Source organism: Nyctibius grandis, chromosome 10 (assembly GCF_013368605.1).
Source record: "Nyctibius grandis isolate bNycGra1 chromosome 10, bNycGra1.pri, whole genome shotgun sequence".
Lineage (NCBI taxonomy): Eukaryota > Metazoa > Chordata > Aves > Nyctibiiformes > Nyctibiidae > Nyctibius > Nyctibius grandis.
This window is the reverse complement of record NC_090667.1, coordinates 14,617,710-14,643,808: the sequence shown is the minus strand read 5'-3', so window position 1 is coordinate 14,643,808 and position 26,099 is coordinate 14,617,710.

Genomic DNA, 26,099 nt, shown 5'->3' with positions numbered 1-26,099 from the left:
TATGAAAAGAAAGTAGATAGAAAGAAAAGGACTCGATTTGGAGGCTAATCTCTGATCAGCTTTAATTTCTCTTGCAAGTGCATAGAACATTAACAGAATTCCTTATTTTTATTACTGGGATTCTGAGAGAATTCTTTATATTCTGACGTGCATTGCTTTCATTTTAGCATATTGAAATCTCATTGGTTTTGTAATATATTTTTTAAAAGGCATTGTTATTTTTCTTAACCACCTTCTGCTTTGGTAGAATCTCTGAATAGCTTCTACTCAGAATTGCATTTGAGGTAATGCAAGACACACCGTTCTTTGATTAGCTTGCTTGTTGCAAAGATTTATTTTCAGACAACCTTAAAAAATTCTTAGAATGTCAATTCTGAGGTCTTTTCATGTGGTGGATTTAATAGACAAGGTACCGTCAGCTGAGTTATGAGTCTTGCTAATAATATGATTACGTCGTTTTTTGAGAGAGAGAGTTCTTGAAAACATACCTCAGAGGAGAAAATTCACAAAAGCTATGTGCAAATAATTTTTTTTCTACAACAGATGGAAGTGCTCGATAATTACCACTCAAAGGTGGCTAAAATTAGTTTGAAACAGAGAAGATTTTTTGTACAAGTACAGTAGTATAATTTGTACGAAATGAGCCAAATCCTGTTAATTGTTACAGTGGTGTAAATATAGAGTAATTCCTTTGCCTGGAGTTTCTCCTTCTTTATGAAGTGATGTAGAACAGAGGGGATTATGTTGCTGTTGAATTTTGGCATGTTCCTATCAAAGGTCAGTTCTTTTTGCAACCCAGTGGCAGAATATGGCCCAGAATTTAGCCCCCTGTTCTCATGTTCACAACAGCATAATATTCACTCACTGAGACTCAAAATTTGCTGTAATATGATTGCTGAATGACTCAGATGAATGTAGCTCAGAGTAAACAAACATGTAAATCACTTCTGGCTAGAGAGAGAAAGGAAAACGTGAGAGAGCAGAGAAAAGCCAGCCTCAAGGGTGAGACGTTTATAATGACATGATCAGCAATGATCACCAAGTTCAGCAGGATTCAACAATCAAAAACTCAGGACTGGCTTTGCCACAGTCTTTTTACCTTTGGTAACGAGAGGAACCTGTATGAAGTGAGTGCCTAAATGCAGGTATTACAGGCAAGCAGAGTGTTCCAGATGCTGGGGCTGACAGTCTGGTACAGAGGTGAGCAGGCTCACGGCAAAAACTGCGTTTGGGCAGATTTGAGTGGCCCACCTTGAGAGCTGGGACCCAGGTGTACTGCCTGTCGCAGAGAGGCGGGATGCTGCTCGTGACTGATTGGTACTCTCTACAATGACCAGTTCGGGAAAAACACAAGCTAGCAAGTGATTCCTGGAAGTTTCTGAGCCCAAAATCCTGGATAGCAAGGTGGTATTGGTATGAGTAACTGCAGAAGGATCCACACCCAGCTTGCGGTTCAGATTAGGAAGTACCAGAGCAAGTCAGTGGCTTTGAAACAACTGTAGGTTTCTTCTTAGCTGGGTGAGTATCTAGCACAAAATCAGAGCAAGGCAAAGGCTGTTCTCCTTTGGTTTTCCTGCCAAGGGAGACGACCAGTGAGCACAAATCACTGCAACAGAGCATCTTGCCAGTCAGGTCCTCTTTGGAATGCCCAGGCCCGGTGCAGTTAAAAGGCACAGGAGCACGGAGCTGTCTCTGTGTGTGGCAGACTGCAGTCACTGGAAAGCTGGGGCAGGATTTTTATCCCTTTCAGCTGTCTGAGCTATTACGCTTCAGTGTGCTTTCAGGGTAAGTTAGGTTAAGTTCCCTCTTGGGGAAGCAAGAAATGTGCTGGCATCCAGGGTTGAAACGAGGAGAGCTGGGGCTGGTCCTCTTCGCTGCACAAGGATCGGATCCCCAAATGTCTGCCTCCCTGCTGGCTAACCTGCCTCCAGGTTTGGCCTCTTTTACCATCATGGTAAAGAGAGGATGCTGTGTTGTTGTGTGGAGTTGTTCAACATAAAACCTCTGGTCTTCCTGAGATTTCCCATCTTGGAAAGCGATGAGGAGTCCTTAGAGTGAAGTGTGGCTGTAGGTGTGGCATCCTTGAAGTATGATGGCTGTGAAGGGAAGGACCTGGAGAGAAAAGGTATATTTCTCCATGTATATGAGTAGCAGATAGACCTCAGTACTCATTTCTTAATTTTTTATTGTCCTTAGAGTACATCAGGTTCTATATATTGTTGGTCACAGTGGCCACGATAGGAGACTTGACTTAGGCAGCAGGATAATTTTTGCTAATAGGAATTATGGGTGTTTCTCTTAGATTGTTAGACATGTATTACTATTTATTCTCAGCTTAATCTCTGGATTCAAGCCAGGAAGCTACTTTGTCCTTATTCCCTTCTCCCTTCTCTCAGTCACTCTCCCTCTTCATGTGCAGTGAACACGTTCCAGTGAGAACTGAAGCAATTTCCTGGCCCCTCTCAGGTGTCCTGCATCCCTTTTGCATCCTTAGAGAGGAATCTGATTCACTGGGAAAGACTGACTTAAGCAACTGAATAGAGTCAGATATGTTTCCTATCATGTCTGCTAATTAAATTGTAATGCTCATTACCACAGGATGCTGTGGAGGGCAAAAGCATAAGCAGGTTGAAAAAGATGAGTTCACAATGAGCAGAGAGTGGACAGGAAACACGTAGGTCTGGATGTAACCTCTGTCTCTCTACACTGTGAATTGCCAGATGCGGGGAGAGTGCAGAAGGGAACGGCACTGTAAATGCACCGGACACAGGCTGCTGCCCATGGCCACAGGTAACGTCCTGGGATAGAAGGACCATGGGCCTAATCTGTTCCTGTGTTCTCCCAGCACCGACACACATAGCTTGCTAAAACAGCAATTCACTCTCTTCTCAGTAAAATAAAGTGTTTACTGGGCATTTTGGTTCCAGAATGATAACCAGAGTAGAGATTTCAGCCTGCTCTCACAGGTATTAATGGATTAACGTAGGAAGCTGCAAGAATTTCATTGTGTGAAGCAGTGTGAGAGGATGAAGCTGTTTGGGGCTCAGGGCTCTGGCTGGGACAAGAAGATGAAAGAATTCCACTCTCTCATTCGGTCTTTGCCTTGTTCATTCTGGTTTGTGCTGCATTATGAAATGGAGGTGCTGATCTCTTACTGAGCCTGGAGCTGCAGTTAATGGAAATATCTGTATTATGTGTATTGGGGTATTTGAAAGTTTCCAGGTGGAAAGACCTCCAGGTTTATAAAATTGCCCTAATGCTCTAAAATTGTTCCTAGTGGGAACAAGAGGAATAAAGATTCCTAGGATGTCAGCGCCTCGTCACTGACTCTTCAGCCATTTCTCTTGGGAGGTTGAGTTAGATGCAGGGACACGGTCACTGAATAAATGGACAAGGGGCTGTGAGATGGGTCCCCAAGGTACAGCTAGGAAGGCTATTTCAAAGACAAGCATCTGCTGTGAGAGAGGGATTTTTTAACAGCAGAGGAGAGGCTAGATTGACGAAGGAAGTAAAGCCTGATCTAGGGAAGAGGAAGAGGGCAGGAGAGCACAGAGAATGTGTGAACAAAAGATGTGAAATCCCTGCAGTATATTTAAGGCTATAGTGAAAATCCTTTACCCAGATCTTTCTTTCCTGTATAACACAACCAGGGCATCTTCATTTGGGAAGAGCAGACTGAGTCTCTGAAGAATCCTAAAAGTCTTCCTAAGTTTGCTTCTCCTGCAATATGCTGTTTCTTCAGCCAGAAAACAAAGACTAACCTCCCTCTTGGGAAGGTCTGTGAGGGCCCTATGTGGAGCTGACTGTGCCCAGTGGCTCCACAGGGGTTGCTGGAGACAGCAGGGCTGCCCAGCCAGCAGCCCTGGTCTCCACCAGCCTCCTGGTTCCTTGGCAGCTCGTGCTGTCAGGGGGATGCACGACAGGAGATAGATACAACACGGCTACGTCACCGTTCCTGACAGACACCGAGTCCCCCCTCTGTGCCACAGATAAAAGGGGCACAAGCCGAACCCACACCGTGGGTGTGCTCTACAGCTGGGAAAAGGGCTTCACACTTCCCAGGCTCAAGGTCTGAAACAAGTGTATGCCTTAAAATGCACATCTTTGTTTAAGCCTGGAGCTCTGTGTTTATGGAGTGTTAGGGCAAATGTTCTGACATTTGTCTGTGGGTTGCTATTGATCTTGAAATCACGCCAGCTTTGAAATGGTATCTTTCCAGCTCTCCTTCCTTCTTTGCCATATCCAGGGATTGATGCTGGTGTGCACACAAGCACACTACTACAATTACATGAAGAGCTGGTGACAAGGAGCGGTATGTTATGATCCTGCAAGCACACGCGCCTGCGCACACACACAAAATAGCTTCACTTCCACATTATCTCCTGCAGTTTTCCCTGCACCCTGTCTGTAACCTAATCAAACAGGCTGAGCAGCTGGTGAGTGGGCGCCTTGCCTGTCAAAGACATGGGTATGAATATCAGCAGTCAACAAGCCATCACATTAGCTATTGGCACAAAATGTAATCAGGGAGGGTAGACACCCCTCCCAAAAATAAACCCATTGCTGTCCACAGGAGCCGCACGAACCCCTGGTTGACTGAAATAGTTTGGGAAAAGAAAGAAGTTGAAGAGTGGCTTGGCTGAAAGTACTGTATGCAGGATGTTGGAATGGATGAAAGGAAGAGGTGTTTTAGAAGTCTTCTAGCTCTCCATGCAAGGGTTCCCGACTGATCTCCAGTCAAAAATAGTTCATCTGCACTGGCCATACATCTGTGGAGTGGGTAAGGTAGCACAAATACTAGCAGAGCTTTCTGGGTTGTCTTCTGATTTTGCCAAAGATTTGAATGTACTCATGAACTGAACAGGACAGAAAATGTTTGTTTCTTCCTACAAAAATTATAGATTCCCAAAATGTCACTCCAGCCTACAAACATAGCAGTCACCAAGCCCCAAAAGTTTTTAATTATTTATGCAAAATGGAGCGTCTAGAGAAGCCGAGAGCCTGGTACTTAAATCGCTCAGCAGAGGGCTGTGGAAAGAAAAGGAAAGGCTGGGATTCAGGCCACCAACACAAGGGTGGGTCTGGCCCAAAGTCTGTTTGGTCTTTCTTGTATGGCAGAAAGATCAGATTTGTCAGAGCTATTAGCTCTGTTTGGTCCCTGCTCAGAGACATTTCCAGTCCAAGGCTAAGCTCAATTCTCAGAATTCCGAATTCTTGCCTGGCTGAAGGGAAATGTGGCTCTAGTTGGCCTGTCCTCCTTCACCAGTTCTGGGACTGGTCACGGGTTGAATTGCTGGTGAAATCTGAAGGGACCCTCTGGACCTGTGAGGTGAGCTCAGAAGCAACACTGGGAAATGGAAAAATTCCCACCAACTTTACTGAGCTTTGGATCTGGGCTTGAAGAACAATGTTTTATTTCAGATGTTCTCACTGACCTCTGAATGGCTTATTTTCATTCTCCTTTAAGGCGCAAAAGCTGATGGCACCAAAATCCAGGGTGAAGTATTTGGGGTGTAGCGAAGGAGCAGGGTTGCTGCCATGACCTTCCCATGCACGTTTGGATTAATCTTTCCCTCTTACAAAAATCAACTGGAAACAAAGCTCCCTCCCCCGTGGCACTGACCTGTGCAGAGCGGGCCAGTTCGGGGCTGTTTTCTGTGTTCACTTTTTTAGAATCAGAGCCTTCCTTTTTTCCTGCTTCTGCATGCAGAGCTTCCTCTCGGTGAGCGGAGGTATGTATGTGGAGCAGGGACATCTGCCTTCACCGGTGTGGCAGGCAACTTGTGAAGGTGACCTCTTCAGAAGCAGCTTTCTGTCCCTCCCAGAATGGGGGCTGACTCAGCCCCGGAGTTTGGGCTCGTGTTCGGGCTCAGCCCCCTGTAAGCTTGCGGTTACAAATGGCTGGATAAAAGCCGAGTGCGTTGTTTTGCGCTGTGACAGGCTGAGGGGAAGGGAACTAAGGAGTTGCTCCAGACAGAGTCACAGAGATGTGATTCCTGCAGTCCTGCTGCGTAGCCTCTTTCATGGCAGTGCTCTTTTAGAGTCCTTTAATCTGGTTATTCTGCTTGGCTGAAGTCCTCTAGCTGCCAAACTTGCAGCACTGAGGCTGCAGTGCTGTGAGAAGATCCTGTGCCTGATTGTTCCTACATTTGAACCCGAGTAAGACCACAAACAGCTGTCAAATCTTCACCGCTGTCAGATTATTCACATCGACTACATTGTTGGATGGATTTTGTTGTTGTTTATGGATATTTCAGAACCTGATCCAGGTCCTACAAATGGCTCTGGTATTCCTGGGTATTTGGCGAAACACGTTTTTGCCAGCAATGGCTTGTAGATTGGTCTCTCACTTTCTGTGATGCCTGTAGGGAAATTTGGGCAGCCACAGGATGTGTGGCCCTTCTTCCTCCAGACACGGATGCTGGAGCCTGAGAGCCTGCTCTGTTCAAATGCCCTCCGGTAGTACTGACAAGCTGAGTGCTGTTGTACACATTACAGCATGGGGTTTCCTCCCTTTTCAAGCGACAACCATGCTTGAGTGGGAACACGCTGGGGCATACGGCAGTGTGCAGTCACAGAGCAGTGGGGCCTGGTCTGCAGTGTGTTCCTGTCCTTAGATGTTGAAGTGTTATGAAGAGAATGCAGAGTTCAAAAGAAATCAAATTAGGCTTTTAGTTCTTGTTCATTTCTGGAAAATCTGACGTATACTAAATGGTTTTAATGCTGTGCCCATGTTGCAGTTGCTGTTTAAATCAGCTTTATGGATTGAGCCTCTTAACATGGAGTTAGAACAGATTAGCAGCATCGTCACCCATTTTACAGACAAGGAAAGAGAAACACCTCAGCGTACCCATGATCATGCAAGATCGAGAAGTCAGAGCCAGGTCTCTTGCTTCCTTGATGCCATGCCACACAAAGCTGCCACTGAGTTCAGTTTATTAACTCAGAAGCAAAAGAACAGTGTGCTACTAGTAACGTGGTTACATGAGGGATACCAACGTGCTGTGCACATTCTGTGATGGATGGATTCACATTTTAATCATCTTCTATAGCCCCAACATATATACTGCGCCTCTGTGAGTGCTAAATGGGGAATCAAGTCATAAAGAATTGAGGCTTCGGACAGGGGGACACAAAGCCCAGCCCACTTCCCAGAAAGAGACCATTAGCAGCGGTGCAGTTGCACACGCACACATCATCTTGTTCTGACAGCTTAAACTCAATGTTGAACATGTCCAGTCTAAAGTGGGACTGACAGTTGAAAAGAAAGGAACATAAAGTAGGATATTTATGGAATAATTATGAAGCACTCTTAGGTGGAGGATTCAAGCAAGAGAGTTTGTAGAAGAAGCTCCTGGAGAAGTTTGTAGAAGTGTGCAGGTTGATTCCTTGCCTCTGTCTTGTTGGGTGATGGGGACTGGATCAAGCTGTGGGGCAGCCTTTTTTCTCCACTACATAGGTGTCGATCTTGCTGCTGCTAAGGTCAGCGCAAAGCAAGGGTAAATGACTGAATTCTAATCAGCAAATATGAAAAGTGAAGAATATGGGCAGGTCTTCTCCTCATTGGAAGTAAAGTCTTTTATAGGAAAGATCATTTATAAATATCATGGATAACTGATGCTATTCAAAAGTACTGGTTTGTTTCCAAATTAACCAACACATAAGTAGACCTACTATTTTCTCACTTAAATTCATTCTTTTTTCATCTTGGTTTGGATCCAGAGATCCTGATCTACTGGTTTTTATCCAACACTCCTGTTGAATCCATATGGATCAATTATCATTATCAAGAGCATCAGGTTGTCCCTAAAGAGAATCTCTTGCACCTGAAAAATGAACCCTGGAAACAGCCTCCTCAGACTGCAGAATGTTTCTAGCCTAGATGGACTACCTCTGTGCAATGGGGATGCTGGAGACACAGAGGGGTGTTTGAATACCAGAAGGTTTTTTAGTTTGACCATCTCTGTTTTCATAGATGTTTGGAGAATGACTGCACTTTGCACGAGTGCCCGAGTCCATGGTAACTGATGAACACTACAAAGTGATGGACTGTTCCTGGTGGAAACCCAGTCTTTCTGTTCGCCTTAGACCAGCCTAGTCTGTGGTTGTAGCACTGCTAACAGTGCCCTTCATGTCTGGGCAGTTGGGGAGACCTTATGGGGCAGAACACCATAGATTTAGCCCATAGGAAATATTAGAACCCAACCGCATGTGATTATTTCAGTAAAGAAACCTATTTGTATTTGTTACAGCCCAGGAACGTACCATGACCTGAACATCTTCTTTACCCTCCTGGGTAATGTCAATACAGGCTTTGCAGAGCACCTGCCAATGTTTCATGTTACCAAGACACCCTATTGCTGCACAGAGATATATAAGGTGCTAGGAGATGGTCCTGCAAATTTGTGCTTTATTTGTTCCTAAAGCTCCCCTGCTGCACACATCCAAGCCCAGCAAAGCACTGGTGACATGTGGATAGAGACATACACCTAAATTGCCACTTGGTCTCTTCTCTTGCTTTTTTGGGGGTGCTGAGTAGGGAAGATAGAGTCCAAAAGTGAGCGTGACAGCAGACTAACTCAAAACGTAGCAGGCTTTGGGGCTGAGAACTGAAGAAGTTCAATAACAGCATGTGATAGACTACATCGGTGGTACATGAAACGAGAAGCAAAGCATGAAGATGCTTTGATGTGCTACCAAAGCTTTGCAATACCTTCCCTGCTGAGTTAGAGGAGAACTTATTTGGTGAGTCTAGTCAATGGCATCAGCCCAGTGTAACGAAGCAGGAAGGAGTCCAGAATAGTGGCTTCTCTTTTCAGTTTTACCTGTGCAATTAGGACTCATGTCACTGAAGTCAGCAAGACAAGTGAACGTCCATAAGCAGAATGAAATCCAGAGTGTGTAAGATGCATTTGAGACAATTTGGCTCTGCTTTGGCTGAAGTAATGTGAAGGAAGAGCATAGTAAATTAATAACTTAACACTAGAAAGGAAAATAGAAAAGGAAGTTAAAAGAAAGGAGAGCTCTAAGTATTTTCTTGCACTAAGATGACATATAAATATATATAGACTTAATTAGGAGAAGGTTACTTGAAATCTCAAAGTCAGCTATCAGCTTCTCACTTTCTCACAATATTTTGTTACAACCTACTATAAAAAAAGCATTTAATTAACACAGATTTATTCATCCAGTCCTGCAGGCGTTACAATGAAGCACTGTTTCCAGAACTTGGGTCTTTTTGTTCAACTTAATGGACAGTAATAATATCATGGAAAAGGTATCTCCCGTGTTAGCAGGCAGTATTCATCCTTTGTACCTCAGCATTGGTTGGTTCTGTGTCTCTGCCCTGAGCCTCGCAGGTGGCAAACACACTGTGAGATTCTGTCCCGCATTTTATGTGTGTGAAGGGAGGATTTTCCCTGAGACGTTTTCCGTTGCAGTGCTGTAGCTGCTTGTATTGCTCACTTATGCTTCTCTGTGTGCCCTAAGGATTTGCAGTCCTATGCTAATGTAATACATAAAGTAGAGTCACCTTGACTTCACATTTATCAGCTTATGCAAGTGCTAACCTTTTACTGCACTGCAACAGAAATGTCATTCCTGTTCAGCCTCGAGATGACAAACAAACAGCTTCATTGTCAATAACAGAGTTAGGAGCCTGGCTGGCTCAGTGGCTGGTGCAGTGGCTTTGGGACCGTGGTTCTCCTCAAACACTACACAAATCACAGCGGGCAATCTTGTTTTTTTCCCCAGGGAGCAATGGTTGGTTGGTTGGTTGGAGTGGTTTCACCTCTTTCAGGCTTTAAGGAGGGCATACTTGAGGTGTGCTGAACATTTCATGACAGCTTTCCACTCACTCTCTGTGGCATTGTCTGGTGCAATGCACTTGTTTTGGGGCAGGTTGAACTGTAGGATCCTTGGCAGGAAAGCAGTATCCCTAGAGCGATCACTGCCCCTCATTTTCTTTTATAAAAAGTTGAAGTCCAGAATGAAATTTGGGAAACATATGGGTAGCATTTGACTTTTTCAACCTGAAATGTCAGCCAAGTAACATTTGTGGAACCAGTATAGCCAGACACCAGGCGATAGTCGCTGTGTAACAGCCTGCACCATCCTGCTAAGGATTTACAAGGAGACTCAGTAGCTTGCCTGAAATATAGGGGAATTCTTGGAGCAGTCCAGCTTCTCTCACCCAGACCCCTCACTCCTGTAGCTTCCCTTGAAGGCGATGCCTGATATCTTGGATAAGTCAGCAGAGGTTCAGGACTGGTGTTAGCATTAGCATGGTATGTTGAGCAGGTTTGTTGGCTTCAGAGAGCATCTCACTATCTGAATGGAACACTCTTTGCTTTACCTCACCTAGCACATTGAGAGCGAGCTTGAGTGCTGCTGTCATTGAAAGCACCACAGAAAACTCAAAGCACAAATGAAGGGAAACTGGGCAATAATCCTCACAGGAAAAAAAAAACCCCACAAAACTATTTCAAGGCCCAGAATATACCCTTAGCAAAACATTTTGATTTTGCCAAGGAAAAAAAGTCATTCATGACTGAGCAAGGGTGGACTGTTCTGTGATACCTTGAGGATGAAAGCAAATCCAGAGCACTAGGAGGAAAAAGAAAGACTTGAGGTAGAAAAGCATCTGCAACTTGGAATCCCCCCAAACTGCATATTCTGAATAAATGCCACTTGGAGCCTCAAGGCCTGGCCTTGGGGAAGGGTGCAAGGACTGTAGTGCCTTCCTTGTCATTGCAAGAAGGTGTGGGCAGGAGGCAAGCAGGCATCACGGGGGCAAAGAGAACACCAGGGACGGGGTTAGCACAGGGTGTGATGCACAACGGTGTGTCAGGGTCAGTCGGGTCAGCAGCAAGCAGTACCTGCAATTATTTTAAGGTAGAGCTTGAAGCAAAAGCAGGGCAGAGGGAAGAGCTGTAGTCACCATGATAATATGGGGTAGAGCCCATGGCTTATAGCCCTCCTCCCTTCATTATTCATTCTCCCCATGGAAATACAGAGGCAACCAGTAGGAAAAAAAACAATCTGTGTGTTCAAGTAACTGATTTCTAACAAACACAAAAGTATTTCATTCAGAGGGGACACTTCTGAAGCTGACATGGAATGAATTAATTGCAGAAGACTTTGAGTGTGTCTTTTAGGAGATGGGAGAAATTCCTGAGTGCATAGGATTGACCTGAGACATTTAAGAGATGCACCAATTCTCACTCCAGCTGAAACACTCCTCTTGCAAGGCGAAAGGCTGACAAAGGAGCAGATGAGTTCCTTGCCCTGGGAACTGTAGGATGAGCAGTGGCAGCAGCATCCTTTGCTCATTGTGGGGAGAAAGGTAGTACTTGTGCTCACCTAGATAGAGCCAAATAGGTGAATAGCGAACTTTGCCACTACCTGAAATCAGGGAACCCTTTGTGGGCATGGCTGATGCCCTGTAGTTTTCCGTGCTTGAATATGCCCGTGTGAAAGCTGGAGAACACGCATGTGGCTGTTTGGCTCAGCCTCTGCAGGCTGCTGTTCTGGCCAGAGACGCTGCACAGGAGAACAGTATTTGTGGTTGTCAGAGTTGTAAGGTCTACACTACTGTGTTTTGATGAGAAAGCAGTAAAGATGGACCTGACCTGTAGCTCTGAAAATAGCTCTGGAAGGAAGGAGCCAGACCTGCTGGGCCAAAGGTCCGCAAACAAGAAAGCAAATAGCAAGCAACTGGCCTAATGCATTTTAGACAAAATTGAAAAGAGGTTTTCACTGACAGCAAAATCCAGCTGAAAAAGAGGATGCAAGGGCTCCTTGGAGTGCTGGAGGGCACAGGGAAGTCAGTGCTGAATCTAGCTTCCCACTTGAGAGCTGTGCTGTGCAAAGGTATTTGATGGGCAGAGGATGAAAATCTCAGAGAAACAGGGACCGAAGAAGCTGAGGAAAGATAGCTAGGCTACAAGTACTGTAACACTGAACAAAAAGATACTTCTGGTCCATCATGGCACTTCTGAACACAGGGACAAGGAAATGTAATCTCAGTACGTTGAGATAAATTTGGCCTTACTTCATGAGTGTAAAAAAATTCATTGTTTTATTTATTTTTTTCATGCATGTGCTAGCTGAAACTAGCTACTAAATACAAAACCATTCCTTTATTATAGTGACAGAAGGGGACCTGAAAAATGAGGTGGTCTTGAGAAAATCGTGGACCTGAACACTTTCAGTGAAGCCAAATTAAGTCCTATATGTAATTAAGCCAATATGGATGCAGAGTTATTCTAAAGAGTCAAAGAATTAATTTTAGATTTGTTACAACACATCCCCAAGCAAAATCAGGCTCAGGATTTTAATCAATCATGCAGTCCATCTAGGAACAGCTCAGAATCTGAGGAAAGTCCCAATTTTCCCTTGCAGTGATGCATGTAATATATCATGTCTTCCTTGGATACTCTTTTTGCAGTCATTTTTGCTATTCTGTTATGAAAACTTGATTGTGGGTAATAAAATTTAATGGACAGTGTTCAAGAATGCTAACAGGTAATTAGATGAACAAAAAAAAACGTGTAAAATAGGATTGTTACTAACCGTAGAGCTTGAAATTAATAGAACTGTACATGGTCATTATGCCCGTGCTCACTGAAAGTGTAAGTGAAGAAAATCCCCAGGTCTTCATTTAATATCTTTGCCAGTTGCTTGTTATACAAGCTGGGTTTAGCCTTTTGGATCTGATTTTTAATCAGACACTTTATCTGCTTTATGTGTCTGGAAAGAACAGTGCTGACAGTATCTTGAAAATGAGAGCTGTGCAGTGAGAGAAGTTATCGAAGCTGGGAGGAAGGCAAAAAATGAGTTCCAGAAACAGAAGACATTCCCATTACAGCAACCAAGACCAGGGCCTCTTGGTGTCCTTACTTGTAACCACCAGTGATGCCGTATGCTCTCAAACCAAATGAGAGAAGCAAAGAGATGTGCAGATCTGAAAAAATACTTGCCCAAAGGTGCACCAGAACGGCCGTGGAGAAATCCCCAGTTTGCCATGTCACTGGGGTGGCTGCCAGATAGAGCAAATGCTGCTGCTAAAACTCCCAGCTAGAATCCTGATTTCTTTTCAACCGCAGAGAAGCTCTCGGGCACCTCAAGGGTTTTACCCACCCTTTATTTTGCCACATTTGATGCAGTATAGTTTATAACAGACAGACCCGATTCTGGGGGGAACCACCAGACCCTTCACGTAACTGACATGAGAAGCCACAGTCAGAGCAGAGCTGGGCACTAATCTCAGTTCCACACAGTCATTCTGCTTGTTTTGCCGTAGACCGGATGATCTGTGAGAAACTCGGCTGTTTCTGCAGCCATCCCAGAGGTCGTCCCCTGACAGCCCTCCTGACAGCTTTGAAGGTCTGCGGAAGGCTAAGCCCAGGTAGCTGGACAGCGGGGATCTTAGCCTGATACTCATTTCTCCAGTCAATGTCAAAAGACCTGCTCCTCTGGAAGTACCTCTGAGGAGGGAGGATTGCGTTGTGAACGCTGTATTCACAGGAGGAGGTAGTTCAGAGTCCAGGACTGGGGTCAGACTGAGCAAGCAAAAGGTGGAAGTGCCTATCCAGTCTCTACTCACTAAAGTAACATATGGCAGGTGAGACGGTGTCCAAGTGATGTCCGACGTCTGCAGTGGTCCCTCCAGCAGTTTGCATAGTTATTTAAATTCTCTGTCTGTGTTTCAATGGACAGCTTGAGCATAACTCCCTTTCTGTTCACTTCTTGTACAAATTTTGTTCATCCAGCCCCTTTTAGGTGGGGCAAAATAGATGAGGGTGTCTTCAAACATCACCCAGGTATGGAGGTAGGAAGAATAAGTAATGCAAACCAGTAACTTTCCATCTCCTGTCTTGTATAAGGACTGGAATTGCAATCAGCATTGATACCTTAATGATCGTGCCCCAGAATTAGCCCCTCACTGAGACGGATGGGACTCTTCAAACCTCTCTGAGCCTTTTGTTCCTCTCCCAGGCTCTCTGCTAACTCCTGCAGCTGTCTAAGCATCAGATACCCTCATTTTCAGATTTTGTTCACAGCCATTGTAGATGGAAGCTTTCAGGTAAGAAATCAAGAGGGAAAAAAAAGCAAGAGGAAGGCAAAAGCAAATGAGCATTTGAGAGAACAGTGCCTGTCAGAAGAGACTAGCAGTGCATCATCACTGCACATCTGCTGCTCCAGTGCCTTGTTCTAGTGAAAACATCAGTAGGGAAAACAGCCGTGCTGCCCTGAAGCCTTACTCTCCTCTGCAGTCTTCCACACTTAGTTCAGCCGCCAGTCAGTGGTTAAGGTGTGAGCCTGGGGTGGAGCGAGGTTCTTTGCTGGCCCTGGGCTTCCTGTCAAAAGTTGGTAGCATCTCCTGCTTTTCTTTACTTAGAAAATGGGGGTGATGATACTTTCTGTTTTGCAGAGAGCCCTAACCAGACGTGCTAGTAAGCAAGGATTTGCGGGAGGAGGGCTCTTAGGCCCAGGGCTTTAAAGAAAAAGAAATTAGAAAATAGTGCCTGTCTGGTAATATACACGCTGTTTGCATTTCTGTCTATAGCCACAGTTATGCCTGTGCGTAAATAAAGTTGTCTGGTGTGTAACATATTTTCTCAGCTGATTTTAAGCTCTGCATGGCAGTAATAGAGGTGTCTTGGAGTAGAGAAGCTTCAGCGGGCCTTGGCTGTAAGTAGGCATGTATAGAAATGCATTCCTCCTCTGCCAAAAGTGGTGTTAAATTGGTGGCTGTTTTATCTGATGGAGTCAAAGGGATCCTCTCACGCTACACGTGAACAAGGGTGTATGGCATGATTTAATGGACTTACAAAACTGTCTTCCTGGAGAATACCCAGTGATGCTTCTGCACTGTGTTGGCTCAGTGATAACACCCTTTTAGTTTTATAAATAGCAGAGCAGGCAATCCTGGAAGTGTGCGGGTGTGAGGCAGTGTACAAAATGCCACTGTTGCCCTGACCTGCCTGGTACCAGAGCAGGGCACCAAGATGTCCCTTGCTGCATGGACCATGCTGCTTTTTTTCCAGCCAGGAAAGGGCTTACAGAGAAGGTGGTGCCGTGGCCTGCAGAGAAGGTCTGGCATGCTCAGATCAAGCAGCCGTACTACTGCCGAGTCCATGGGCTCCAAAGCCCCATTTCTCCCCTCTCTGCCCCATACCTCAGAACTGCAAACTTTGGTTTCAAGTTAAACCCAGGGAATTTGGGACACTTTCTCTCTGGTTTCTGCATCAATGAAGTTCACCCAGTGACTCACACTCTTTACTTCACACCCTACAGGCTAGAAACTTTATTTTTTCCCCCAGAAGAACAAATTCTCATGTAATTATTGAACTCCCAAAGCTCAGGGCTGAAAATAAACCCCAGCAAATGTGGCTAGACTCGCAAGGAAGTGACAAGCGTGGCATGACTGTGATCTAGTGTAGTCTAGTCGTGCAGACTGTGAACAGTTCTGGAGAGCACACAACCCTGGGGAAGACCGTTCTCCTGGGGTGAAACAATTCCTTGATACACTGCTCAGAGTGATACTGCTCACATGGCCTTCTCGAGGCCTGCTCAGCCCTGGCTGCGTGGTGTGGTTTATCCTCAATCTCAATGCCAAAACAGCACCTTTCAGAGTCACTTTACAGTCAGTGCATTGCTGCTCTGTTGGCAGAGATCAGTACCTTGTAAGCCATCTGTGCTGTAAGAAACAATGCTGTCTTGTCAGGGAGATGGTGAGAACGGTATCCTATGTGTTGAATATCTGTGATTTAGCAGCTCTGTGTAGACATCCAGGAAAGACAGGTGCATCAAAAGCACAGCTAAAGGTGCATCAGGAATGCACATCTAGGAAGAAACCCCGAGAAGCCAAGAACAAAGACATTCTGCAGGTAGATGCTGTTTGGGTAAATTGAGCAATTAGTCACCTTTCTTCTTTGGAGGTTCAGTGCTCACTCTTCCTTTCATGTGCAGTAAATCACAATTTTGAGCTATGTCTACCATGATCTGACCTACATTTTATGTAGAAGCCAGGAAAACATAAACCAATTCTGCAAAGCGATGTTCAGGGAAAGCAGAAGAGCAGTGCATTAAAATTGTAAGTGCATGGGGAGGAGAGGCCACAGCTACTTCCTTGTAGGGACCACACATTGTCTCATGCCTCCTTCCTTTGCCAGAACTATAACTCTCCTGCCTGGCAGAGGTATCTGAGAGATGCCCAAGGACAGGAGGGGGACAGAGGTCTGTGGCACACCAATAACTCCCAGCAGGTTCCAGACACTGGTTACGAGGGCTAGCTGGAAGAGCACAGAAGCAAAGAGGCTTTACACAGCCTTGGAGAGGAGAGGAGATCAATATCAAGAGAGGAAAATAAAACTAGTAGAGACAGCTGTGGTAATTACCACTTCAGGGGTGATTTTCATTAACTTGCAAGATCTTCCTTTCTGCAGAGATCACACAGAAAAGGGGAAAGTGAGAAGCTGTGTCAGAAGAGACCTGACAGGGAGGAGGAGGGAGAAAGGGAGGACAGGACGTCCACTCAGGAGAACCTGGGAGAGAAAAGTAATGCCCTGGATGGGTCTGTGAATCCAAGAGTGAAGACAGACCCAGGGGCAAGGTATTTGTTAACTGTTTTCTTTTAAAGTTTGCAAACCATTAATATCTTAAATAGTTTATTCTTCATTAGCATAATTAAGAATACACAAGTCTAAACTCACTGAAAACAGAATTAACAAATTAGCAGGTGCAGGAATTTGGAAGCAAGAGGTTTGGGAAAACAGAGCTTGCAAATGTCAGCATTAAGTAGAGCAGTGAAATCGTGCCAAGCCTTATTTATGGGTTTGTGCATTTCCTTTGCATAGGCCCACTCCTGGAGCCAGAGGAATACAGCTCAATTTAAACATGAACCCCCTGCAGTTATACTGTAGCTGAGCCTAAAACTGAGAGCGTACAAAATAAATCTCTTCTGAAGAAAAACTGATGAGCCTCACCTCAGATGTCTCTTGAAAGCCGAGATGTCTTGAATGAACACTTAACTGAACAGGGAAGCAAACTGCAAAATTAAATCCAAAAGAAAATGGGAGAAAATGTTAGAATAGTATCTCGAAGCAAGAAAATACAAAAAAAAAAAAAAAAGCGACATGAAGTTGTACTGCAGACAAGAGCTTGGGGAGGAAGAAAAAAGCATTCTATGCCCATGTGGGAAGTTCCCCTTAGGAAGACCAGGGACTGATTTCCAAGATAATGCCCTGCAGATTTTTCAGCATGTGACAGAGTGGCCCTGTGGAATATTTACAATAAGGTGTTTCCTTATAAGGTGGGACATTTCCGTTTTTTATCATCACTTCTTGTGCAGCCTTTCATGGGACAGAACTACTGCCCCCCATCAGAGCATGAGCCCCAGGAGAAGGAAATCAGTGCTGTGAGATTGGAAAAGGGTGCCAGAAGGCTCCCACTGCAAGATCACGGGGCAGGAGTCGTCTGCAAACTTCAGACCTGAGCCCAGGGAAGAGAGTCTGCAGCATTGCTGTTAACCATGGCAGCTGGCTGTAAGGTGAGGAGCAGGTACGGGCAGAGGCAAAGCTTCTGCTTGGTTCTCTCTATCCAGAAGGCAACAGCAGGGCAGGGGAAGAGCATTTCACATCCCTCTAAAGGGGCTCAGTGACTCAGCTCCCCAGAGGCATTCTGACTCCAGGTCGCTCTGGCATTGCGCTTGTCTCAGTAGACACCGAAGGATCTGTTAAGCTGTACATACATATGTGTGTGTATTTCTGGGCAATTCTGGCCAATTGTCACTTGCTGTCACGAAAGGATGAAGCAAGTCATTTCACTTCTGTTTGCTGTGGATTTCCTGTCCATGCAATGAGAGGATGAATGATGTCTGTCCTTTAAAAAGTACTTTTAGATCTGTGGCTGAAAAGCCATGTAAGAGATGGGTGTTATTATTGTTGGTAGCCAAAGGGCACAATATAAGCGTGCAAAGATTAAGAAATAACGTGGTTACTCCTACAAATCTCTGACCGACATCTCTGACTTTATAAGAATGATCTGGTACTTGAATAGGCAACTTTTATACTGGAGATATTATTCAGGAACCTTATTAGGGCATTAATAGAAGCAAATATCTGTGTCTTATGCATTTCTATATTTACAAGCGATATAACAGTGTTACTCCTTGTCCATGCTACTTTGTGCAGCGTTTTTTTGTGTCTTTTAGATTCACATGCTTAATTCTCTTGAGAACAACATTTTTCAATTTTAAATGAATGTGTTTTTATCTCCTCCAGCCTTTCTGTGGGTCTTCAAAAACTGTCCAGTTTGCAGTTCTAGGCTCTTTCCTGAGCTGTCTTAATGAACTAGGATTTGGTTTTGCTGCTTTATTTTATTTGCAGACTATTCTGTTTATTATCGTTGTGAGGGGAAGCTCCCTCCCACTTTCTTTCTATGAAGATTTCTCTTTTCTTTTTTCTGTATGGCATTTCCACCTCCCCATAAAACACCCTGCTTTACTGCACAGCCGAGGCAGTCGTTTTGTCAAGAGCCTGTCTCAACAGAAGTGGCAGCGAAGGATGCCAGGATCAGGCCTGACTTGTGCAAAAACACGGCTGAGATAAAACACGAGTGCGCTGCTGTTGCAATCTGTAATGCTTAGTCTCCATAACTTTAAAACTGTACATTCAGCAAGACCTTTTGCTTGTAGAAATGTTTCTCCTTCTCAGTCCTATGACCATCCAGGTGGCTCAGAGCAGAGGCTTTTCTGGCGAGGTGCACGTGAACCAGCCAGGGTCCAGCGTGGTGGGGAAGCTGCGCAGCCATGTGGCTGCAGCCGCAGGAGAGGGGACTGTGCCCTGCGTCGGCTGGTGCTAGTGAAGGACGGGTAATCCCCCCACGCCAAGTTGTGCTGCATTCAAATCAGTCACCTGCTCTAAGTACTTCAAATATTTGGATTTTTTCAGAATTTTCTTCCTCTGTCTGGAAGCCCCTAAGAAATCTTTCTTTCTCCTGTGAAGGTTTTAGAAAGGAGAGATGTCACATAAGCATCCCTGCCAGGCACTAGCACCCTCACGGGAGCAGGGCAGCCGCTCCTTGCCCATCAGGAGCTCTCTTTTTGGTCCCGTTTGTGCAAATGACAGTGAAATGCAAGTGCTGTGCTCGCTGCCCTTGGGGCACAGATTCCTCGTGTTCCTTTCCTCGGTGTTCTGTAGTTGGAGAGGGTATTTGGCTTTTAATCCCTCCATATTCACCATAGTTTGGACATTAACTCAGGGAAGTGGTATTCATGGGTCTTGCACTTTTTCATCTCCAAAAGGTGCTGAGGATGAACATCGTATTGGCTAAAACAGCCTTTCTTTGCAATTGGGAAACATCGTTGTGAGAACTGCGCACATGATTTTTCCTCTTCCTTCCAAAAACCTCCAGTCTGGTTTGAATGACAAAATTAGGAACAAAACTAAAATGGAGCCAGAGCTAGAGATATTACTGCACAGTAACCCGGAGACTGTCAGCGCAGGGGGCTGCAGGTGATGGCTGCTGCATACACTGGGTCTTGAGTATTTTTACATGAAAACAGTTCCAGCAGAGCTTGTTCAGAAGTGGTAACTGATAACCACTAATAAATCCAGCCATTACTGAGACGAGAAACAGAGCCTAAACAACTGTCACTGTCAGTTGTTTATAGCTGACTGCAACTGCCCTTTCCTCATCCCACAACTGTGCCATAATCTTGTATTTTCCTTTTGCGACCGGGTGGTTTTCTTGCGCTTTCAGCCAGGCTGAGGCAGGTCTAACAGTCCATCCTGCCCTCAGCTCTCCTAGAGATGATGTCCACAGATTATCTTGTTGATTGAAGCGCTGATTGCAATGCTCGTTGAGCGAGAGTGGGAACAGGCAAAAAAAATGTCTTTTTCAATAGCTACAGCAGCTAGAGATTACAGGCAGCAGGCGCAGGAACAGTGGACACAGAGCACGGAGATGATAATGATGCCATGGCACATTAGTGCTGCATTAGCAGATAAGACAACGGGGCGGCTTGCTTGACAGTATTTCTCAGCTCAGTTGACATCTCTTTTTTTGTTATTAGGTGGTAGAAAATGGACAGATAGCCCATCTCAGAAGAGTGGGGGACAGAGCAATGATGTCAGACAGGCAAAATAAGCTTTCTGTTCTGTCTGCATTTGCAAAGATACATACTATGAATATATTCCAGGGCTTTTTTTTTTTTTTTTAAGCTCCTCACAATGGTACATTTTTATTTATTCATACCTGTGTGATGTCTGTGTGGAAAGAAGTGGGAGAATTACAAAGTGTAAATACTTTATTATAATAGTAGCTAAAAGCATGTGCTGCAGCCATTCCATCACCAGGAAGTCATTTGAGTCATTTTAGTAGCCCAGACTGATTTTTGTTGAGGTAATACTGAAATATTCCAGGGATGGGTCAATACTCCCCCCTCCCTCTGCCTCCCAAATAGGAGCTTCGCAATTGGCTCTGCACCAGAGGTTTTTTCTGTCATCCTTTCCATTAAGCCATGCTGGAAGCTGTGTGTTGCTTTCAGGACAGATAAAACCAAATCTGGGCTACCTAGACCCTGCAAAGACCACACTGACAGAGCTGGAGATAGACAAGGGTGTTGATTGTCCTGAACCCAGGGGTGACTATTGGCCCTTGCTCTGCGTGGCTGCTCAGCCTGTGTGTGAATCACAACAGCAGGGAGTACATGTCCTGGTTATTGTTGTCCAGAGACCAGAGGAAGCACTCTGAAGTCAAACATGCCAGTGACTTTCCTGGAATGCACACACTGTACATGTGCATAGAATGAATTTACTGTGTGATAAATTCAGGCCAGGTTAGTATTAGCTTTTGCTGTCATTTCCCAAGAAAGGGTGCTGTTTGTTGTTTGAATTCACTTGCATAGTACAAGGCTGAGCAGCCTCACACCAGCTTGCTCACGGGCTGTAATGGATTCTGGTTTAAGCCCATATATCTAGGGCTTGTCCAGATTAATATGAAATACTGCGACTTTTTCTGTGCAACTAGACTGAAACTACTGAAGCTAATGAAGGTTATAACACAAACTAGGGGTTTCCTCACACTGTTTCCTTGGTGATTTTCACCCTTAAATGATGCCAGTACATCCTGTTCAGGCAAGAGGCCTCAAGAGTCATGTGCGATGGAGGAGTGGGTAACAGAAATATGCTGAGCTGAGCCAGGCGAGTACAGATCTTTTCCCTCCATGGCAAAGCAGAGTCTGCCAGAGAAGTGTTTTCCCATGCACTGTTAAAACTCAGGGCATTAGTCATTTGGATGAATTAAGCAGCCTGCCCACAAAATGTAGTAACTGTGCATCTACTGAAATGTTGTTACACTGTGTATTTTAACATACAGCTAAAATACACTAAAATACACATTTAAGAAGTTTCCCATTGAGGATAAACTAGGTTATTTAAGTCATAGACGTACAAAACTTAAATGTCTGGACAAGACCTTTTTGAAATACAGTTCTGCTGAAGAGAATAGCGAGCTCAGCAGGTGGAGATGGAGGACAGAGAACCATTGGGGGCAAAAGAGAGGAGAATAGCTTTTCTGGGTTGCCACAGGCGATCATTGCTAGGGGTGAATCAGTGGTAGCTCACCTCTGCAGCCCCACAGAACAAAGCCTTTTGAGAACACGCTGGTCCTGTGGAGCAATGGTCTGCTCCTGTCCCCAGCGTTATGAAGGACTCAAGGCCTGAAGCGGTATGTTCAATAGAGAAACCTAGCAAGAACAGACGAAAAGTCGCAGCTGGCTTGAAGAGGGAGCAAGGACTATCAAATGCCTCATCTTTTTAAATGGTTAGGCTTATGATGCGAGTTGTTCTCTATGGTCGTGTCAATCCAGGGGTGAAGAAGGGCTTGTGTGCTGGCAAACTTGTCAGTTTTGTTTCCAACTACAGCCGTTAGATATAACAAATGCAAAAGTCTTCTCCTGCAAATTTTCCTTACTTACATCTGCAGGCGAGTATAGTTATAACGGAACTTTCCATCTCTTCAAAATTAAATCTTCCTTTTCCATCCTGAACACCAGCCTTGGCTACCAGCTATCTCTGATTCTGCAGAGGTACGGTGAGGTGGAGCCTTGATTCTACAAAACCCCCTGCGAAACCCATGGGGTGCTTCAGGCCTGTAGAGCTCAGCCTGCCACCAGGGCCAGTTTCATTGTGTTCTTCTCTCTGTGTTCTTCTGCTCTAGTCCTCACTAGAGCATGGGGAAGCCTTCAGCTCTTCACCAAGACATGATTCACATCTGTTGCGTGTTGGCTTTTAGGCTCTCCCCATGGGTTTAAGCATATATGGTGGAGTGTCATGATTTGTTATTTTCCTTTGAAATACGTGTGTAGCTGTGCTCCTCTGCTTGAGAAGTCAGGGTCAAACCAAGTGCTTTGCACGTGGAATGGAAAGTGGTAAATTTTGCAATGCTCCTTACTTCCTGGGCAAGTTTGTGCTACTACTGAGTGTCATACTGACCCTCAGTAAGGCTGTGTCCAGCAGAGAGAGCTTATTCATCTAGTAGAGGATTTGGCTGTGCCAAGATTTCCATCCTCCAGCATTAGGTGGCCTTGTAGATGTCCTGGACTGACTTGATTGAGCACCCTAAAGCCAGAATACTGAGAACTGAATTTGACTCCTAAGTTTTAGTTAGGACCACTGGTTGCTCAGAGAGGAACAGGTACTTTCTTAAGCCCAACAGTATCTCCAAGCGTACTACATACCGATATCTTTTGTAATGATATTTCTATATATACATATATATATATACCCCCATATGCGGTTGGTCGTGACTCATCAATTGATTATGCAGCAGAAGAGAATTATACCAAAGAGTTGGCCTTTCCAAATCAAACATACATATCTTTTATAATTGTCACCCTCCCCAGGAAGTTAAGAATTGCTGCTGGGACTTGAGTCAAATTATGACATTTTGAGTTACTGGCAAAGAATTTTCTTTTGGCTTCTGTAAATTTATAATCGGAAGTTTGAGGTTGTCTGCTTTTATAAACACTTCTCATGGGTTACGTGCAGTACCCCAGTGTCTGTACGTATTCTTAACTACGCCTGAAGTGATGATGAGGGAAAAACGTTCTAAGCAGAATTTTTCTCTGCATCTTTTAGGGACATGTCCTCCAATGTGAATCAGGAACCACTGCAGCCTTGCATTTTTATCACATGCTCTAGTAGTGCTCTCCCTTTCACTCATCTTGGGCAGTGAAACTAGATTACTCATCTCCAATTTTATTAGCTGTCGGTTTCTCATTTTTGTGTTGTACTGCAACCCTGCAAGTTTTGGAAAGCACTTATTCCAGGGGAATGATATATCTTATATAACTTATGAGCTGAATATAAACTTCCTGAGATCATGGGGCCTTTGCTAAAGGGAATTTACACAGCCATGTACACCAGAAGGTCATTGCAATTTTATAATTTTAAAATACTTCTGAGGGCTGTACATTATTCAGTAGCGGCTCTTTTTGCATTTAAAAGCATCACGAAAAATTTCGGCTTCTGACCAAAAAGGTGGTGAGTGATGCAGAGATATCACAAGAAGCAGTGAAACTTAGGCTGCAGTCTGGTTCCCACTGAACTCCATGGAAAAGGCAATTTTCTGGAACAAGAGGGTATCTTTGCAGAAGAAAAGGAATTGTAGAATGTTACAAAGTCAGTTTTATTTCCTCGAACTGTGGGAAGTATAAGCTCAGTCAGGCATTGTTAGTAAATAAGATCTAGAGCACTTAAAAGAAAGATGCAATCACAAATTCAATTGGTCCATTAACTACATGTAATATTATTTACCTAAGTGGCCCATCTGGACTATTTTATAACTAAGGTTTATAACCTTTTTCAAAAAGATCGATATTACTGAGCACGCAGCCTCTGAGAATGAGGAAAGGGTCAGGCCATTTTAGCAGCTATGGTCCGTGATTTCCAGACCTGAAGTCCAGATTAGAAATGCAAAATGAGGAAAATACTCTCCCTGAAATACTAAAAATCCTTGGAGAGAAGGATGGAGGGAAGCAGTGAGGTAAGATGTGTTGCAGGAGATCAGTTCTTTTATTGCGCTGATACAACTAGAAAATACAGGCAGGCTTTCCACCACATAAACCCTTCTGCAGGTCCAAGAGAGAAGATGTAGTGACATTTGAAGCCACACAGACAGTTTTGCCAACGTGTGTCAGAGTGAGTCTCCAGCAGGAGGGAACAACCAACCGCTCTATTTGCAGCTTGGCAGATGGGGTGTTTTGTTGTCTACTCTAACGTGTGATGTGAGTTGGCTGCTCATACTGAGTCCCATCAAGTGGGAAAGGTAGCTCTTGTCTATTGATGTTTTGTTCAAGATCCAGTACTTAATTTGTTGCTCAGGTAGTCAGATGATCGCATCATCTGGGAGCGATGGGCTCTGATATCTAAATTCAATAACCCTTCAAGTCTCTGCTGCTTCCATTACACAGGGAGCTCAGCAATCAGGAGCAATGGTGCTTTTCCACCCCTTAATCAGCATCATGAAATGTCCAGTGATGATAAAAGCAAATAAAAGCCAGGAAGGTCCTATTTTATAATGGGCCTAGTGACTACATGGCTGTAAACAGGCACTGGCTCCCACCCTTCCAGTTACACTCATTCCACTTCATACAGGTCATTCTTTCCTGTGAGAAGACAGTGGTATGTGGGAGTGCGTTGTGCGTGTGAAGTGGGAAATGAGGGCTGGTCCAACTCCTCACAGATCCTAAAAAAAATCTTTAGTGAAAACTCATGAAATTTTTAGTGGCAAAAGGCAATGCTGCTGAGTGGCCTTTGCCTGTCTATCTTCATTAACCACGGCTCTAACTAATGGCTACTATTCAGTGCTGCTCCCCATCTCTGCTTTCTCCTTGCCCTTTCCTCACATCGCTCAGGCTGCCTCCCTTGCCTCTTCCCATGCTATCACACATCACTCTAAACTCTGTGCAATTTTCATGATGTTCTCTCACTGACAAGAAGCATTAGAAAGGAAAGCTAATTTTCATTCTTTCTGCTGTCTCTTCCCCCTTAGTGCTGAAGTGATCTCTGGTTCACCTGGGCATGATACATCAGTGCGATGAACAGATCATTTGGTATCAAGTCATGAGCCAGGGTGGGAGATGCTCAAGGGTGTTGGGACAGTGCAGTGTCTTAAGAGAGTTCTGACCATAGATTTCATACAGATGGTGACATGTATAAAGCCACTTCTTAGTTTTCAGCAAAAACCGTTGTTTTCAGCCCTTGCCTGAAGTCATACCATTCCCTTGTGATTGTAACATGTCCATCCCAAGAGTCCAGTCCAAAAGCAGGCAGCAGGAGATCCCAACAAACCCACCTGTGGCAGCTGTGATGCCATTTCACTCTTCAGAGTGAAAAAAGTAGCCCTGTTGATGCAGGGGATAGATATGTCTGAACTGAGTGTTGGAAGATGCAGAGAAATTTTTGCAGGGATAGAAAAAACATTTTATGTTATTAGACAAAGTAATGTGGCTGGAAACCTTCCTTCCCCAAACCAGACAAGGTTTTTCTGCCAGGTGTGGCTGCTTTTCGGGGGCTAAAGCTCTCATTTCTGTGTCAGGCAACATAGCAGTGGTGTCAGGCTGAAATGGCTTGAAGATTTGGACTAATAGTTTAGGGAGAAGGGTGACCCAGCTGGAGAGAGGTGACAGAGTCCAAATTGAGTGGTAAGTCCTCTTCCCCTTATCTTGTGTGCTTTGTTAGGTGGTTCTCTTAGTTTTTCTACACCTGTTTGTGCTGCGGGTATCACCACTGCATTAGCCAGTCATTGGATATTGTCTGATGCACCTGCAATCAGGCATAGACTGGAAAAAAAATTCCTTGCCCCAAATATTAACTCAAGTAGCAGAAAATGCGTTTCTGTGAGAGAATTCATATGGAAAACCTGCGTTTTCAGGCTTTCTGCACAGATTCCAAAATTTTTCTATTTTTGCTACCTTTCAAGTACTTCCATTGCTGCTTCTCTCTAGGCACCTATGAATTGCCTACCCCTTTTCTTACCCGGATTTCATCAATATTTTTGTCACTTTTTAACTGTTAAGCAGGAGACAG